At 39.9% G+C, this 6604-nt stretch overlaps 1 pseudogene; it reads left to right on the top strand.

Moving 5' to 3' along the window:
• The first annotated feature begins 5629 nt into the window (after positions 1-5629).
• Positions 5630-6145, top strand: LOC102257534 (annotated as a pseudogene).
• The last annotated feature ends 459 nt before the right edge of the window (positions 6146-6604 follow it).

Here is a 6604-nt window from a genome sequence, read left to right on the forward strand (position 1 = left end):
GCCCCCACCCCGCCTCTCTCCGTCACCTCCCGCCGCCTACTGCCATGGCCCGCCCCGTTCCTCCGCCGCCGCAGCCACTGCAGATGCCGCCGCCTATTGTAGTTTATTTCTAATATTATGCCATTGTGATCTGAGGAGATGCTTGAAATGATTTCAATCTTCTTGAATTTTAAGAGAGCTTGCCTGTGTTCCAGTATGTGGTCTATCTTTGAAAATGTCCCATGTGCAATTGAGAAGAATGTATATTCTGTGGCCTTGGGGTGAAAAGTTCTGAAGATGTTGATTAAGTTCATCTGATCTAGTGAATCGTTTAGGATTGCTGTGGTTTTTTTTGCTGATTTTTTGTCTTGAAGATTTATTCAGTGATGTCAATTAGGTATTAAATTTCCCTACTATAATTGTATTACTGTCGATCTCTCCCTTGATATTTTCTAGAAGTATTTTTTGTATGTATTTGGGTGCTTCTCAATTGGATGCATATATGCTTACCAGAGTTATTTCCTCTTGTTATATCGACCCCTTTGGTATTATGAAGTGGCCTTCCTTATCTCTTGTTATGGCCTTCACTTTGAGGTTTATTTTGTCAGATATAAATGTTGGTACCCCAGCTTTTCTTTAATTTCCATTTGCCTGAAAGATATTTTTCCATCCCTTCACTTTCAGTCTGTGTGAGTCCTTTGTTCTGCAGTGGGTCTCTTGTAGACAGCATATATATGGGTCATTTTTTCTTATTCATTTAGCCAATTTATGTCTTTTGATTGGAGCGTTTAGTCCATTTACATTTAAGTTTGTTATTGATAGGTACTTGTTTGTAGTCATTTCTGCTCTTTATGTCTGTGTTCCTTCTTCCCTTTTTATTTCTTCTTTTTTACAACAGTCCTGTTAGCATTTCTTGCATTGCTGTCTTGGTGGTAATAAACTCCCTTAGACCTTTTTTGTCTCTGAAGCTCTTGATTTCCCTTTCAATTTTGAATGATAGCCTGGCTGGATAGAGTATTCTTGGATTCAGTCCCTTGCTTTGCATCACTTTGTATTCTTCATTCCATTACCTTCTGGCCTGATGTGTTTCTGTTGAGACATCATTTGATAATCTAATGGGAGATCCTTTGTAGGTAACTCTCTGTTTCTCTCTTGTAGCCTTTAAGGTTCTCTATTTTTAATTAATGTTTGCCATTGTAATTATGACGTGTCATGGTGTGGGTCTTTTTGGGTTCATATAGTTCGGGACTCTGTGTGTTTTGTGTCTTTTTTTCTTCCCCAAATTAAGGAAGTTTTCTGTCATTATTTCTTCAAATAAGTTTTTTTAATCCTTGCTCCTCTTCTTGTCCTTCTGGCACCCCTATTATACGTATATTACTTCATTTCATGTTTTACCAAAGCTCCTTTAGTCTCTCTTCCTACTTTCTAATTTTTTTTCCTCCAATTGCTGTTGAGGTTGGGTGTGTTTTTCTGCCCTATTTTCTAAATCACTAATTCGGTCCTCTGCTTCTCCTAGTCTACTGTTAGAACCTTCCATTGTGTTTTTTATTGTAGCCGTATCACTTTTGATTTCCTCTTGATTCTTACATAAGTTGATTTTCTCATCTAGCTGGTCTAGGAACTATATGATCCTTACTCTGAATTCTTTTTTCTTACCGATTGCTTGCCTCTGTTTCATTTAGTTCCTTTCCTGTCAACTCCTTTTCTTTCCTTTGGGGGTTGTTTCTTTTTCTTCCCATTTTTGCTCTCTCTTTCTGACCCTGGGCACACTGCTTGGGGTTTGGGAGGTTGAATAACTCTCAGGGCAATGGTCCAGAAATCATTAGCCTATAAGGCTGGGTCTGCCTTGAATCTCACACCTATATTGTCTCTTCTGCATTTTATTCCCTTTTCCCATGCATCTGGTCCCTCAGTTGTCTGCTTCAGATGCTCAGGGTAGTGGGAGCGGGTGCACAGTTCCTCTGATGTGTGACTCCCTGTGAGTACCCAGAGCCCTCTGACATGCAATTCACTGTGCAGCCCTGGTGTGAGACCTGTGCTGGGTTGCTCCAGTTCACCCCTCCTCAGCATGGGGCCTGGGCAGGTTGCCCTGTGTCACTCAGATCGCTCTCCCATGTTACCCGGAGTGAGGTGCACATTGGGTTGTTCCAGATGGCCCTGGCAGGACTATCCCGGATGCTGGGGTGGAATGGGCATGGGTTGCTCTGGGTTGCACAGTCAGAGCTCCCCTTTGGTGTGTCCTGGGTTGCTCTGGGTTGCCTCGACAGCAAGTCCTGGTGCTGGGGGTGGAGCAGGTGCAGGGTGGCTCTGGGTCAGGCTAGCAGCATGGTTCTTGGGTCCAGGGTGGTGGTGAGGAACAGGGTTCCACCTGGCTTGCTCTCACTGTGGGATTCTAGGATGCTGGGTCCCAGCGGCTGGTGAGGAGGCTGGTTCAGGAGCTCACTCTTGCAGCCCGCACCCTGCAGACCTCTGGGAGCCTACCGGGAGGTACTGCACCACTCACTGCCAGGGCATGGTGGTGGTTCCATGTGGGTTATGGCTGGCAAGCAGTGTTTTCTAGGCAAACTCTGCCCTTCCTTATCGAAAACTGTCTCCTCAGCTGTGTCTAATTTATTAATTCAGGGTGGATGTTCTCTGATTTAGTTGCTTTTCTGGCCTGGCCCTAAGAGGAGGTGCACAACACTGCTGCCTATTTGGCTGCTATTTTCTATCCTCTAGTTCTTTATTTTAGTTGTAATTTTTATCTGGTTGTGGGAGGCTGTAAGTACAGGCATTTACCTACACTGCTATCTTGGTTATCCACCCAATGTAATTTTTAAAATGGTATAAAGTTTGGCTACATAAACAAACCTTGAATAAGATTGTGAAATATTTACACCTGGTTGTTTTTTGGTGGTGGGGTTGAGAGCAGATATACCCCATACTTATCAGTGAGACTGAAAGCTTTTCCCTTAAGATCAGAAACAGGACAAGGATGACCATTCTCACAACTTCTGTTGAACAATATACTGGAGGTTCTAGCAAATACAAAAAGTTAAGACAATCTCAAAAGATTAAAAAACACACATTTGACAAAATTCAACAACCCTTCATGATAAGAACACTCCACAGATTTGGAATAGAAAAGAACTTCCTCACCTGGTAGAGTATGTATATTTAAAAAACCATGGCTTGCCCTAACTGGTTTGGCTCACTGGATAGAGCATCGGCCTGCGGACTCAGGGGTCCCGGGTTCGATTCCGGTCAGGGGCATGTGCCTTGGTTGCGGGCACATCCCCGGTGGGGAGTGTGCGGGAGGCAGCTGATCGATGTTTCTCTCTCATTGGTGTTTCTGGCTCTCTGTCCCTCTCCCTTCCTCTCTGTGGGAAATCAATAAAATATATTTAAAAAAAAACCATGGCTAGCATTATACTAATGGTCTTAAAGCCTGAAAGCTTTCCCCCTAAGATCAGGAACAAGACAAGCATTCCTGCTCTTATCATTTCTATTTAACATTTTACAGAACTTCTAGTTAGGGCAAGGAAGTGAAATAAAAGAAACCTAGAATGCCAAGGATGAAATCAAACTATCCCTACTTTCAGATGATACAGTCTTGTATACAGAAATTTCTAATCCTAAGGAATCCTCTAAAAAACTATTGGGACTATTAAATCAGTTCAGTTTAGCAAGGCTTCAGAATTAAAGATCAACATACAAAAATAATTATCTTTCTATATGCTAAAAATAACCCAAAAATGAAATCAGAAAAATAATTTCCATTTACAACAGCATAAAAAAAGAATGAAATCCTTAAAAAAAAATTAACAAAAGAGCCCAGTCAGTTTGGCTCAGTAAATAGAGCATCCACCAGGCAGACTGAAGTGTCCCAGGTTCAATGATTCTGGTCAAGGGCTCATACCTCAGTTGCAGGATCAATTCCCGCCCCTGGTTGGGGCACTGGTGGGAGGCAACCAATTAATGTGTATTTCTCACATCGATGTTTCTCTCTCTCTGTCTCTCCCTCTCCCTTCCACTGTCTCAAAAAATAATCAGTGGAAAAATATTCTCGAGTGTGTATTAACAACAAAACTAACAAAAGAGGTGTGAAACTTATACACTAAACACTTCATAGTGTTTTATAACATATTAAATAAAAATAAATAGAACAATATCCTGTGCTCATGTACAGGATGACTTAATATTGTTGGGGTAATACTCCCCAAATTGATCTGCAGCTTCCACAATATATATCAAAGGGAGAGAGAGAATGAATTTCTTACTTCATGTCTCAGTTAAAACTGCTTGAAAAAGCAATGCTTTATATACTATGGACATGTATTAATTTAATAAAAATATAAACTTAAAGGAAGATTTAAACATGATAAGTAATGAGGTTAATTATAAGCATATATCAAATTTTGAACCACAGAATTTTTACCTCTTGAAATCATTCATGCAATAGCATTTAATTGTTTAGTAATAAGACTTATTTCATCACTCTATGTGGGGACTACTCATGCTCTTTGGCTCTAAACTTTAATTTTTGAAAATGTTTTTCTTTGTCATTGCATTTATGGAACCAGTTGCATATCCCAATCAAGTCATATTGAAAATAAAGATCAACTACTACATTCATTATTCTTTTGTCTGTGTTTTATCAAATATATTTGTACTGGCTGTCTAAAAAATTCATATACAAATGATATAGCTAAGTAGTAACTTAAAGAAAAATATTTATTGTGAATTTTAAAAATTACACAACCCAAAATCATTTCAAAATTGTAAAGTACAAAGAAGAAAAATAAGGAGAAAAAATCATATTCAATAATATAACCCTCAAATAGCTTTACTTGATTTTTCAGTGTCTAGTTTTCCATATTTATTTATCTATAAAAATGGAAAACATATTCACAAATCTTTATGACGTTTGTATAAGATATAAACAATTTGGAAAACAGAAAGGAAATCTGTCCAATATGTAAATTATAGTTTTATAATTCATTTCCCCAGTAATAATGGGTTTTTTATACTGAATGCTCCACTCATGTTATGTTTAATAACTTAAATGGTGGTGATTATGTTGAAAATTAAGATTACTGCAATAAAACTGTATAAATTATGAGTAAATGTTCTCACTGAAGCACTTTACAGATTTTTTTCTATCTAATGTATCTCATCTTTATGGACATTTGTATTTTATTTTTTAAAACAAAAATGTTGGGTTACTCTAATTGGTTATAATTTGTTTCTTTCATTTACTGGATTAGTACATCTCTCACATATTTTTCCTAAGTCCTTAGCACATACATAAAAACTTGTCATCTACTAGACCACAAAGAAGGCTTAAGTCTTAATTATAAGAAACCCTACCCATCACATTTTTTGAACAGGGAAAGAATCAAACTCAAACTTAATGACCCAAGCTTTTATTTTTAAAAAAAAAATGGAAAACGGCACTCCTGTGCTTTTGGCTTCAAAGACAGGAAGTCAGGAGGCAATAGCAGTTGGAACTCCCGTTGACACAAGAATGGGGCTGTGCGCAAGCCTTGTGTGACGTCATGGAAGCTCCTCGAGAAAAACAGCCACAGCTTTCTAAGTCACACTAAGGGGCGCTGTGTGGGAACCTCTGGGGCAGTGGTACACCGGCTCACTGGAAGATCTTCTTATAACCATGAGCAGTAAGGAATATTTCAAGTGTGGACGCTCTGGCCACTGGGTCCGGGGATGCCCTAGAGGGGAACAAGCTCCAGGGAGAAGAGCTGGAGGCCGTGGCAGAGGTTGTCGGTACAGTTCTGCGACCCTGTCTGACATCTGTTACCGCTGCGGTGAATCTGGTCATCACGCTAAGAACTGTGACCTTCACGAGGACATCTGCTACAACTGTGGGAGAAGTGGCCACATCGCCAAAGACTGTGTCGAGCCTACGCGTTCAAGAAAGCAGTGCTGTTACACTTGTGGCAAACCAGGCCATCTGGCTCGTGATTGTGACCGTCAGGAAGAGCAGAAGTGCTACTCTTGTGGTGAATATGGTCACATTCAGAAAGACTGCACCCAAATCAAGTGCTACCGGTGTGGCAAGAACGGCCATATGGTCATCAACTGTCCCAAGACAATGAAGATGAAGTGCTATCGCTGTGGAAAGTCTGGGCATTTAGCCCGGGATTGCCCCACTGAAGATACCGCTTAAATTTTTCCTTTGTGGCCCCCCCCTCCTTTTTGCTGATTGATAATTGTAGTATTTTCTCTGAAACCTCTTCATTGACCAACGATTGATAAATGAAGACTACTCCTAGGCCAATTAACTTTAATCACCATCTTTAAAGGAGGAAAGGGTTTGTGGAAGTCTTATAATTAATGTTTCTGCACCACTAGTGAATCCGCTTATTGAACAGTAATTCTGAGCCTAAGGCAATTTCTAGGTCCTTTTGATGTATTTTTATTTAAGCTTTACTTAAGACCTACTGTGTGCCAGCTACTATTGGAGGAGTTTGGGATACATCAGTACATAAATCAGACCAAGTTTGAGGACACAGACCTAGAATCTATGAAGTAAAATATGTAGTGTCTCAGATGAAGATAAATTGCTACAGAGAAAAAGAACACCAGGTAAAAGGATAAAAATTATGTGTGTTAGCGGGGGGCCACA

The sequence above is a fragment of the Myotis brandtii genome, unplaced genomic scaffold, assembly GCF_000412655.1.
Source record: "Myotis brandtii unplaced genomic scaffold, ASM41265v1 scaffold480, whole genome shotgun sequence".
Taxonomy (NCBI): Eukaryota; Metazoa; Chordata; class Mammalia; order Chiroptera; family Vespertilionidae; genus Myotis; species Myotis brandtii.